General features: G+C 48.3%; 16 non-coding genes and 3 pseudogenes across 16 annotated transcripts; all 19 read right to left on the minus strand.

The window, feature by feature from the left end:
* Window positions 1-261: 261 nt before the first annotated feature.
* Window positions 262-373, minus strand: LOC119884970 (annotated as a pseudogene).
* Window positions 374-800: 427 nt separating this feature from the next.
* Window positions 801-915, minus strand: LOC119884968 (annotated as a pseudogene).
* Window positions 916-1,345: 430 nt separating this feature from the next.
* LOC119884969 lies at window positions 1,346-1,459 on the minus strand (annotated as a pseudogene).
* A 424-nt stretch (window positions 1,460-1,883) lies between these two features.
* On the minus strand, window positions 1,884-2,000 carry LOC119884967. Its single transcript, XR_005441133.1, has one exon. It is a non-coding gene; the product is annotated as a 5S ribosomal RNA (ribosomal RNA).
* Window positions 2,001-2,438: 438 nt separating this feature from the next.
* LOC119884964 lies at window positions 2,439-2,555 on the minus strand. Its single transcript, XR_005441130.1, has one exon. It is a non-coding gene; the product is annotated as a 5S ribosomal RNA (ribosomal RNA).
* Window positions 2,556-2,997: 442 nt separating this feature from the next.
* On the minus strand, window positions 2,998-3,113 carry LOC119884965. The gene has a single exon (XR_005441131.1). It is a non-coding gene; the product is annotated as a 5S ribosomal RNA (ribosomal RNA).
* Window positions 3,114-3,555: 442 nt separating this feature from the next.
* On the minus strand, window positions 3,556-3,674 carry LOC119884955. Its single transcript, XR_005441121.1, has one exon. It is a non-coding gene; the product is annotated as a 5S ribosomal RNA (ribosomal RNA).
* A 443-nt stretch (window positions 3,675-4,117) lies between these two features.
* LOC119884971 lies at window positions 4,118-4,236 on the minus strand. The gene has a single exon (XR_005441134.1). It is a non-coding gene; the product is annotated as a 5S ribosomal RNA (ribosomal RNA).
* Window positions 4,237-4,679: 443 nt separating this feature from the next.
* On the minus strand, window positions 4,680-4,798 carry LOC119884972. The gene has a single exon (XR_005441135.1). It is a non-coding gene; the product is annotated as a 5S ribosomal RNA (ribosomal RNA).
* Window positions 4,799-5,241: 443 nt separating this feature from the next.
* LOC119884966 lies at window positions 5,242-5,360 on the minus strand. Its single transcript, XR_005441132.1, has one exon. It is a non-coding gene; the product is annotated as a 5S ribosomal RNA (ribosomal RNA).
* Window positions 5,361-5,803: 443 nt separating this feature from the next.
* Window positions 5,804-5,922, minus strand: LOC119884973. The gene has a single exon (XR_005441136.1). It is a non-coding gene; the product is annotated as a 5S ribosomal RNA (ribosomal RNA).
* A 443-nt stretch (window positions 5,923-6,365) lies between these two features.
* LOC119884956 lies at window positions 6,366-6,484 on the minus strand. The gene has a single exon (XR_005441122.1). It is a non-coding gene; the product is annotated as a 5S ribosomal RNA (ribosomal RNA).
* Window positions 6,485-6,927: 443 nt separating this feature from the next.
* Window positions 6,928-7,046, minus strand: LOC119884957. The gene has a single exon (XR_005441123.1). It is a non-coding gene; the product is annotated as a 5S ribosomal RNA (ribosomal RNA).
* A 443-nt stretch (window positions 7,047-7,489) lies between these two features.
* On the minus strand, window positions 7,490-7,608 carry LOC119884958. The gene has a single exon (XR_005441124.1). It is a non-coding gene; the product is annotated as a 5S ribosomal RNA (ribosomal RNA).
* Window positions 7,609-8,051: 443 nt separating this feature from the next.
* Window positions 8,052-8,170, minus strand: LOC119884959. Its single transcript, XR_005441125.1, has one exon. It is a non-coding gene; the product is annotated as a 5S ribosomal RNA (ribosomal RNA).
* Window positions 8,171-8,613: 443 nt separating this feature from the next.
* LOC119884960 lies at window positions 8,614-8,732 on the minus strand. Its single transcript, XR_005441126.1, has one exon. It is a non-coding gene; the product is annotated as a 5S ribosomal RNA (ribosomal RNA).
* Window positions 8,733-9,175: 443 nt separating this feature from the next.
* Window positions 9,176-9,294, minus strand: LOC119884961. The gene has a single exon (XR_005441127.1). It is a non-coding gene; the product is annotated as a 5S ribosomal RNA (ribosomal RNA).
* Window positions 9,295-9,737: 443 nt separating this feature from the next.
* Window positions 9,738-9,856, minus strand: LOC119884962. The gene has a single exon (XR_005441128.1). It is a non-coding gene; the product is annotated as a 5S ribosomal RNA (ribosomal RNA).
* Window positions 9,857-10,299: 443 nt separating this feature from the next.
* Window positions 10,300-10,418, minus strand: LOC119884963. The gene has a single exon (XR_005441129.1). It is a non-coding gene; the product is annotated as a 5S ribosomal RNA (ribosomal RNA).
* Between the last annotated feature and the right edge of the window lie 400 nt (window positions 10,419-10,818).

The following is a 10,818-nucleotide window of genomic DNA, read 5'->3' on the forward strand; positions in this document are numbered from 1 at the left end:
CCGGACCCTTACAATGTGACATAAATCACATGAAGTGAGTCACCTGACTTGAGTCACATGAGGTTAACGCGTGGGTAACGTTGTGAAGCAGTCATCCTTTGGTTAGGTTCAGGCAACAAAACTACTGGGTTAGGTTTAGGAAAAGGGTTGTGGGCTAAAAATAAGTAAGTAAATGAGTGCAAATGACACATTTCAAGTGCAGAGACGAGCTGCTCTCTTTTCAAAACTGTCTACCCGCTGAAGCAGCCGGCAAAGTGAAAAAGCTTACAGCACCTGGTATTCCCAGGCGGTCTCCCATCCAGTACTAACCAGGCCCGACCCTGCTTAGCTTCCGAGATCGACGCGGGCTGTTCAGGGTGGTATGGCCGTAAGCCACAGGGGCCCGCAGGGCATCCCTTTTAAAGATGCTGTAACCTCGGCTTTGTCTAAAGAGTAGCAACAGTAATGTCGAGGAACACACCAATGCTGCAACATGTCCTCATACCTACACGACAAAAGAGGTCCCTTGTCAGTTGTCCCAAAACCACATAAGTTGAAGGGACAGGCGTACCGACCCTTACAATGTGACATAATCACATGAAGTGAGTCCCTGACTTGAGTCACATGAGTTAAACGCGTGGGTAACGTTGTGAAGCAGTCATCCTTTGGTTAGGTTCAGGCAACAAACTACTGGGTTAGGTTTAGGAAAGGGTTGGGCTAAAATAAGTAAGTAAATGAGTGCAAATGACACATTTCAAAGTGCGAGACGAGCTGCTCTCTTTTTCAAAACTGTCTACCCGCTGAAGCAGCGCAAAGTGAAAAGCTTACAGCACCTGGTATTCCCAGGCGGTCTCCCATCCAAGTACTAACCAGGCCCGACCCGCTTAGCTTCCGAGATCGACGAGATCGGGCGTTCAGGGTGGTATGGCCGTAAGCCACAGGGCCGCAGGAGCATCCCTTTTAAAGATGCTGTAACCTCGGCTTTGTCTAAAGAGGTAGCAACAGTAGATGTCGAGGAACACACCAATGCTGCAACATGTCCTCATACCTACACGACAAAAGAGTCCCTTGTCAGTTGTCCCAAAACCACATAAGTTGAAGGGACAGGCTACCGGACCCTTAACATGTGACATAAATCACATGAATGAGTCACCTGACTTGAGTCACATGAGGTTTAACCGCGTGGGTAACGTTGTGAAGCAGTCATCCTTTGGTTAGGTTCAGGCACAAACTACTGGGTTAGGTTTAGGAAAGGGTTGGGCCTAAAATAAGTAAGTAAGTGAGTGCAAATGACACATTTCAAGTGCAGACGGAGCTGCTCTCTTTTTCAAAACTGTCTACCCGCTGAAGCACGGCAAAGTGAAAAAGCTTACAGCACCTGGTATTCCCGGCGGTCTCCCTCCAAGTACTAACCAGGCCCGACCCTGCTTAGCTTCCGAGATCGGACGATCGGGCGGTTCAGGGTGGTATGGCCGTAAGCCACAGGGCCCGCAGGACATCCCTTTTAAAGATGCTGTACCTCGGCTTTGTCTAAAGTAGCAACAGTATATGTCGAGGAACACAACCAATGCTGCAACATCCTCATACCTACACGCAAAGAGGTCCCTTGTCAGTTGTCCCAAAACCACATAAGTTGAAGGGACAGGCGTACCGGACCCTTAACAATGTTGACATAAATCACATGAAGTGAGTCACCTGACTTGAGTCACATGAGGTTAAACGCGTGGGTAACGTTTGAAGCAGTCATCCTTTGGTTAGGTTCAGGCACAAAACTACTGGGTTAGGTTTAGGAAAGGGTTGGGCTAAAAATAAGTAAGTAGTGCAAATGACACATTTCAAAGTGCAGAGACGAGCTGCTCTCTTTTTCAAAACTGTCCTACCCGCTGAAGCAGCGGCAAGTGAAAAGCTTACAGCACCTGGTATTCCCAGGCGGTCTCCCATCCAAGTACTAACCAGGCCCGACCCTGCTTAGCTTCCGAGATCGGACGAGATCGGGCGCGTTCAGGTGGTAGGCCGTAAGCCACAGGGGCCCGCAGGAGCATCCCTTTTAAAGATGCTGTAACCTCGGCTTTGTCTAAAGAGGTAGCAACAGTATGTCGAGAAACACAACCAATGCTGCAACATGTCCTCATACCTACACGACAAAGAGGTCCCTTGTCAGTTGTCCCAAAACCACATAAGTTGAAGGGACAGGCGTACCGGACCCTTAACAATGTGACATAAATCACATGAAGTGAGTCACCTGACTTGAGTCACATGAGGTTAAACGCGTGGGTACGTTGTGAAGCAGTCATCCTTTGGTTAGGTTCAGGCAACAAAACTACTGGGTTAGGTTTAGGAAAAGGGTTGGGCTAAAAATAAGTAAGTAAATGAGTGCAAATGACACATTTCAAAGTGCAGAGACGAGCTGCTCTCTTTTTCAAAACTGTCTACCCGCTGAAGCAGCGGCAAAGTGAAAAAGCTTACAGCACCTGGTATTCCCAGGCGGTCTCCCATCCAAGTACTAACCAGGCCCGACCCTGCTTAGCTTCCGAGATCGGACGAGATCGGCGTTTCAGGGTGGTATGGCCGTAAGCCACAGGGGCCCGCAGGAGCATCCCTTTTAAAGATGCTGTAACCTCGGCTTTGTCTAAAGAGGTAGCAACAGTAGATGTCGAGGAAACACAACCAATGCTGCAACATGTCCTCATACCTACACGACAAAAGAGGTCCCTTGTCAGTTGTCCCAAAACCACATAAGTTGAAGGGACAGGCGTACCGGACCCTTAACAATGTGACATAAATCACATGAAGTGAGTCACCTGACTTGAGTCACATGAGGTTAAACGCGTGGGTAACGTTGTGAAGCAGTCATCCTTTGGTTAGGTTCAGGCAACAAAACTACTGGGTTAGGTTTAGGAAAGGGTTGGGCTAAAAATAAGTAAGTAAATGAGTGCAAATGACACATTTCAAAGTGCAGAGACGAGCTGCTCTCTTTTTCAAAACTGTCTACCCGCTGAAGCAGCGGCAAAGTGAAAAAGCTTACAGCACCTGGTATTCCCAGGCGGTCTCCCATCCAAGTACTAACCAGGCCCGACCCTGCTTAGCTTCCGAGATCGGACGAGATCGGGCGTTCAGGGTGGTTGGCCGTAAGCCACAGGGCCCGCAGGAGCATCCCTTTTAAAGATGCTGTAACCTCGGCTTTGTCTAAAGAGGTAGCAACAGTAGATGTCGAGGAAACACAACCAATGCTGCAACATGTCCTCATACCTACACGACAAAAGAGGTCCCTTGTCAGTTGTCCCAAAACCACATAAGTTGAAGGGACAGGCGTACCGGACCCTTAACAATGTGACATAAATCACATGAAGTGAGTCACCTGACTTGAGTCACATGAGGTTAAACGCGTGGGTAACGTTGTGAAGCAGTCATCCTTTGGTTAGGTTCAGGCAACAAAACTACTGGGTTAGGTTTAGGAAAAGGGTTGGGCTAAAAATAAGTAAGTAAATGAGTGCAAATGACACATTTCAAAGTGCAGAGACGAGCTGCTCTCTTTTTCAAAACTGTCTACCCGCTGAAGCAGCGGCAAAGTGAAAAAGCTTACAGCACCTGGTATTCCCAGGCGGTCTCCCATCCAAGTACTAACCAGGCCCGACCCTGCTTAGCTTCCGAGATCGGACGAGATCGGGCGCGTTCAGGGTGGTATGGCCGTAAGCCACAGGGGCCCGCAGGAGCATCCCTTTTAAAGATGCTGTAACCTCGGCTTTGTCTAAAGAGGTAGCAACAGTAGATGTCGAGGAAACACAACCAATGCTGCAACATGTCCTCATACCTACACGACAAAAGAGGTCCCTTGTCAGTTGTCCCAAAACCACATAAGTTGAAGGGACAGGCGTACCGGACCCTTAACAATGTGACATAAATCACATGAAGTGAGTCACCTGACTTGAGTCACATGAGGTTAAACGCGTGGGTAACGTTGTGAAGCAGTCATCCTTTGGTTAGGTTCAGGCAACAAAACTACTGGGTTAGGTTTAGGAAAAGGGTTGGGCTAAAAATAAGTAAGTAAATGAGTGCAAATGACACATTTCAAAGTGCAGAGACGAGCTGCTCTCTTTTTCAAAACTGTCTACCCGCTGAAGCAGCGGCAAAGTGAAAAAGCTTACAGCACCTGGTATTCCCAGGCGGTCTCCCATCCAAGTACTAACCAGGCCCGACCCTGCTTAGCTTCCGAGATCGGACGAGATCGGGCGTGTTCAGGGTGGTATGGCCGTAAGCCACAGGGGCCCGCAGGAGCATCCCTTTTAAAGATGCTGTAACCTCGGCTTTGTCTAAAGAGGTAGCAACAGTAGATGTCGAGGAAACACAACCAATGCTGCAACATGTCCTCATACCTACACGACAAAAGAGGTCCCTTGTCAGTTGTCCCAAAACCACATAAGTTGAAGGGACAGGCGTACCGGACCCTTAACAATGTGACATAAATCACATGAAGTGAGTCACCTGACTTGAGTCACATGAGGTTAAACGCGTGGGTAACGTTGTGAAGCAGTCATCCTTTGGTTAGGTTCAGGCAACAAAACTACTGGGTTAGGTTTAGGAAAAGGGTTGGGCTAAAAATAAGTAAGTAAATGAGTGCAAATGACACATTTCAAAGTGCAGAGACGAGCTGCTCTCTTTTTCAAAACTGTCTACCCGCTGAAGCAGCGGCAAAGTGAAAAAGCTTACAGCACCTGGTATTCCCAGGCGGTCTCCCATCCAAGTACTAACCAGGCCCGACCCTGCTTAGCTTCCGAGATCGGACGAGATCGGGCGTGTTCAGGGTGGTATGGCCGTAAGCCACAGGGGCCCGCAGGAGCATCCCTTTTAAAGATGCTGTAACCTCGGCTTTGTCTAAAGAGGTAGCAACAGTAGATGTCGAGGAAACACAACCAATGCTGCAACATGTCCTCATACCTACACGACAAAAGAGGTCCCTTGTCAGTTGTCCCAAAACCACATAAGTTGAAGGGACAGGCGTACCGGACCCTTAACAATGTGACATAAATCACATGAAGTGAGTCACCTGACTTGAGTCACATGAGGTTAAACGCGTGGGTAACGTTGTGAAGCAGTCATCCTTTGGTTAGGTTCAGGCAACAAAACTACTGGGTTAGGTTTAGGAAAAGGGTTGGGCTAAAAATAAGTAAGTAAATGAGTGCAAATGACACATTTCAAAGTGCAGAGACGAGCTGCTCTCTTTTTCAAAACTGTCTACCCGCTGAAGCAGCGGCAAAGTGAAAAAGCTTACAGCACCTGGTATTCCCAGGCGGTCTCCCATCCAAGTACTAACCAGGCCCGACCCTGCTTAGCTTCCGAGATCGGACGAGATCGGGCGCGTTCAGGGTGGTATGGCCGTAAGCCACAGGGGCCCGCAGGAGCATCCCTTTTAAAGATGCTGTAACCTCGGCTTTGTCTAAAGAGGTAGCAACAGTAGATGTCGAGGAAACACAACCAATGCTGCAACATGTCCTCATACCTACACGACAAAAGAGGTCCCTTGTCAGTTGTCCCAAAACCACATAAGTTGAAGGGACAGGCGTACCGGACCCTTAACAATGTGACATAAATCACATGAAGTGAGTCACCTGACTTGAGTCACATGAGGTTAAACGCGTGGGTAACGTTGTGAAGCAGTCATCCTTTGGTTAGGTTCAGGCAACAAAACTACTGGGTTAGGTTTAGGAAAAGGGTTGGGCTAAAAATAAGTAAGTAAATGAGTGCAAATGACACATTTCAAAGTGCAGAGACGAGCTGCTCTCTTTTTCAAAACTGTCTACCCGCTGAAGCAGCGGCAAAGTGAAAAAGCTTACAGCACCTGGTATTCCCAGGCGGTCTCCCATCCAAGTACTAACCAGGCCCGACCCTGCTTAGCTTCCGAGATCGGACGAGATCGGGCGTGTTCAGGGTGGTATGGCCGTAAGCCACAGGGGCCCGCAGGAGCATCCCTTTTAAAGATGCTGTAACCTCGGCTTTGTCTAAAGAGGTAGCAACAGTAGATGTCGAGGAAACACAACCAATGCTGCAACATGTCCTCATACCTACACGACAAAAGAGGTCCCTTGTCAGTTGTCCCAAAACCACATAAGTTGAAGGGACAGGCGTACCGGACCCTTAACAATGTGACATAAATCACATGAAGTGAGTCACCTGACTTGAGTCACATGAGGTTAAACGCGTGGGTAACGTTGTGAAGCAGTCATCCTTTGGTTAGGTTCAGGCAACAAAACTACTGGGTTAGGTTTAGGAAAAGGGTTGGGCTAAAAATAAGTAAGTAAATGAGTGCAAATGACACATTTCAAAGTGCAGAGACGAGCTGCTCTCTTTTTCAAAACTGTCTACCCGCTGAAGCAGCGGCAAAGTGAAAAAGCTTACAGCACCTGGTATTCCCAGGCGGTCTCCCATCCAAGTACTAACCAGGCCCGACCCTGCTTAGCTTCCGAGATCGGACGAGATCGGGCGTGTTCAGGGTGGTATGGCCGTAAGCCACAGGGGCCCGCAGGAGCATCCCTTTTAAAGATGCTGTAACCTCGGCTTTGTCTAAAGAGGTAGCAACAGTAGATGTCGAGGAAACACAACCAATGCTGCAACATGTCCTCATACCTACACGACAAAAGAGGTCCCTTGTCAGTTGTCCCAAAACCACATAAGTTGAAGGGACAGGCGTACCGGACCCTTAACAATGTGACATAAATCACATGAAGTGAGTCACCTGACTTGAGTCACATGAGGTTAAACGCGTGGGTAACGTTGTGAAGCAGTCATCCTTTGGTTAGGTTCAGGCAACAAAACTACTGGGTTAGGTTTAGGAAAAGGGTTGGGCTAAAAATAAGTAAGTAAATGAGTGCAAATGACACATTTCAAAGTGCAGAGACGAGCTGCTCTCTTTTTCAAAACTGTCTACCCGCTGAAGCAGCGGCAAAGTGAAAAAGCTTACAGCACCTGGTATTCCCAGGCGGTCTCCCATCCAAGTACTAACCAGGCCCGACCCTGCTTAGCTTCCGAGATCGGACGAGATCGGGCGTGTTCAGGGTGGTATGGCCGTAAGCCACAGGGGCCCGCAGGAGCATCCCTTTTAAAGATGCTGTAACCTCGGCTTTGTCTAAAGAGGTAGCAACAGTAGATGTCGAGGAAACACAACCAATGCTGCAACATGTCCTCATACCTACACGACAAAAGAGGTCCCTTGTCAGTTGTCCCAAAACCACATAAGTTGAAGGGACAGGCGTACCGGACCCTTAACAATGTGACATAAATCACATGAAGTGAGTCACCTGACTTGAGTCACATGAGGTTAAACGCGTGGGTAACGTTGTGAAGCAGTCATCCTTTGGTTAGGTTCAGGCAACAAAACTACTGGGTTAGGTTTAGGAAAAGGGTTGGGCTAAAAATAAGTAAGTAAATGAGTGCAAATGACACATTTCAAAGTGCAGAGACGAGCTGCTCTCTTTTTCAAAACTGTCTACCCGCTGAAGCAGCGGCAAAGTGAAAAAGCTTACAGCACCTGGTATTCCCAGGCGGTCTCCCATCCAAGTACTAACCAGGCCCGACCCTGCTTAGCTTCCGAGATCGGACGAGATCGGGCGTGTTCAGGGTGGTATGGCCGTAAGCCACAGGGGCCCGCAGGAGCATCCCTTTTAAAGATGCTGTAACCTCGGCTTTGTCTAAAGAGGTAGCAACAGTAGATGTCGAGGAAACACAACCAATGCTGCAACATGTCCTCATACCTACACGACAAAAGAGGTCCCTTGTCAGTTGTCCCAAAACCACATAAGTTGAAGGGACAGGCGTACCGGACCCTTAACAATGTGACATAAATCACATGAAGTGAGTCACCTGACTTGAGTCACATGAGGTTAAACGCGTGGGTAACGTTGTGAAGCAGTCATCCTTTGGTTAGGTTCAGGCAACAAAACTACTGGGTTAGGTTTAGGAAAAGGGTTGGGCTAAAAATAAGTAAGTAAATGAGTGCAAATGACACATTTCAAAGTGCAGAGACGAGCTGCTCTCTTTTTCAAAACTGTCTACCCGCTGAAGCAGCGGCAAAGTGAAAAAGCTTACAGCACCTGGTATTCCCAGGCGGTCTCCCATCCAAGTACTAACCAGGCCCGACCCTGCTTAGCTTCCGAGATCGGACGAGATCGGGCGTGTTCAGGGTGGTATGGCCGTAAGCCACAGGGGCCCGCAGGAGCATCCCTTTTAAAGATGCTGTAACCTCGGCTTTGTCTAAAGAGGTAGCAACAGTAGATGTCGAGGAAACACAACCAATGCTGCAACATGTCCTCATACCTACACGACAAAAGAGGTCCCTTGTCAGTTGTCCCAAAACCACATAAGTTGAAGGGACAGGCGTACCGGACCCTTAACAATGTGACATAAATCACATGAAGTGAGTCACCTGACTTGAGTCACATGAGGTTAAACGCGTGGGTAACGTTGTGAAGCAGTCATCCTTTGGTTAGGTTCAGGCAACAAAACTACTGGGTTAGGTTTAGGAAAAGGGTTGGGCTAAAAATAAGTAAGTAAATGAGTGCAAATGACACATTTCAAAGTGCAGAGACGAGCTGCTCTCTTTTTCAAAACTGTCTACCCGCTGAAGCAGCGGCAAAGTGAAAAAGCTTACAGCACCTGGTATTCCCAGGCGGTCTCCCATCCAAGTACTAACCAGGCCCGACCCTGCTTAGCTTCCGAGATCGGACGAGATCGGGCGTGTTCAGGGTGGTATGGCCGTAAGCCACAGGGGCCCGCAGGAGCATCCCTTTTAAAGATGCTGTAACCTCGGCTTTGTCTAAAGAGGTAGCAACAGTAGATGTCGAGGAAACACAACCAATGCTGCAACATGTCCTCATACCTACACGACAAAAGAGGTCCCTTGTCAGTTGTCCCAAAACCACATAAGTTGAAGGGACAGGCGTACCGGACCCTTAACAATGTGACATAAATCACATGAAGTGAGTCACCTGACTTGAGTCACATGAGGTTAAACGCGTGGGTAACGTTGTGAAGCAGTCATCCTTTGGTTAGGTTCAGGCAACAAAACTACTGGGTTAGGTTTAGGAAAAGGGTTGGGCTAAAAATAAGTAAGTAAATGAGTGCAAATGACACATTTCAAAGTGCAGAGACGAGCTGCTCTCTTTTTCAAAACTGTCTACCCGCTGAAGCAGCGGCAAAGTGAAAAAGCTTACAGCACCTGGTATTCCCAGGCGGTCTCCCATCCAAGTACTAACCAGGCCCGACCCTGCTTAGCTTCCGAGATCGGACGAGATCGGGCGTGTTCAGGGTGGTATGGCCGTAAGCCACAGGGGCCCGCAGGAGCATCCCTTTTAAAGATGCTGTAACCTCGGCTTTGTCTAAAGAGGTAGCAACAGTAGATGTCGAGGAAACACAACCAATGCTGCAACATGTCCTCATACCTACACGACAAAAGAGGTCCCTTGTCAGTTGTCCCAAAACCACATAAGTTGAAGGGACAGGCGTACCGGACCCTTAACAATGTGACATAAATCACATGAAGTGAGTCACCTGACTTGAGTCACATGAGGTTAAACGCGTGGGTAACGTTGTGAAGCAGTCATCCTTTGGTTAGGTTCAGGCAACAAAACTACTGGGTTAGGTTTAGGAAAAGGGTTGGGCTAAAAATAAGTAAGTAAATGAGTGCAAATGACACATTTCAAAGTGCAGAGACGAGCTGCTCTCTTTTTCAAAACTGTCTACCCGCTGAAGCAGCGGCAAAGTGAAAAAGCTTACAGCACCTGGTATTCCCAGGCGGTCTCCCATCCAAGTACTAACCAGGCCCGACCCTGCTTAGCTTCCGAGATCGGACGAGATCGGGCGTGTTCAGGGTGGTATGGCCGTAAGCCACAGGGGCCCGCAGGAGCATCCCTTTTAAAGATGCTGTAACCTCGGCTTTGTCTAAAGAGGTAGCAACAGTAGATGTCGAGGAAACACAACCAATGCTGCAACATGTCCTCATACCTACACGACAAAAGAGGTCCCTTGTCAGTTGTCCCAAAACCACATAAGTTGAAGGGACAGGCGTACCGGACCCTTAACAATGTGACATAAATCACATGAAGTGAGTCACCTGACTTGAGTCACATGAGGTTAAACGCGTGGGTAACGTTGTGAAGCAGTCATCCTTTGGTTAGGTTCAGGCAACAAAACTACTGGGTTAGGTTTAGGAAAAGGGTTGGGCTAAAAATAAGTAAGTAAATGAGTGCAAATGACACATTTCAAAGTGCAGAGACGAGCTGCTCTCTTTTTCAAAACTGTCTACCCGCTGAAGCAGCGGCAAAGTGAAAAAGCTTACAGCACCTGGTATTCCCAGGCGGTCTCCCATCCAAGTACTAACCAGGCCCGACCCTGCTTAGCTTCCGAGATCGGACGAGATCGGGCGTGTTCAGGGTGGTATGGCCGTAAGCCACAGGGGCCCGCAGGAGCATCCCTTTTAAAGATGCTGTAACCTCGGCTTTGTCTAAAGAGGTAGCAACAGTAGATGTCGAGGAAACACAACCAATGCTGCAACATGTCCTCATACCTACACGACAAAAGAGGTCCCTTGTCAGTTGTCCCAAAACCACATAAGTTGAAGGGACAGGCGTACCGGACCCTTAACAATGTGACATAAATCACACGAAGTGAGTCACCTGACTTGAGTCACATGAGGTTAAACGCGTGGGTAACGTTGTGAAGCAGTCATCCTTTGGTTAGGTTCAGGCAACAAAACTACTGGGTTAGGTTTAGGAAAAGGGTTGGGCTAAAAATAAGTAAGTAAATGAGTGCAAATGACACATTTCAAAGTGCAGAGACGAGCTGCTCTCT

The sequence above is a fragment of the Micropterus salmoides genome, unplaced genomic scaffold, assembly GCF_014851395.1.
Source record: "Micropterus salmoides isolate LMB-PRFRI ecotype aquatic unplaced genomic scaffold, ASM1485139v1 Ms_hic_scaffold_3804, whole genome shotgun sequence".
NCBI classification, from domain to species: domain Eukaryota; kingdom Metazoa; phylum Chordata; class Actinopteri; order Centrarchiformes; family Centrarchidae; genus Micropterus; species Micropterus salmoides.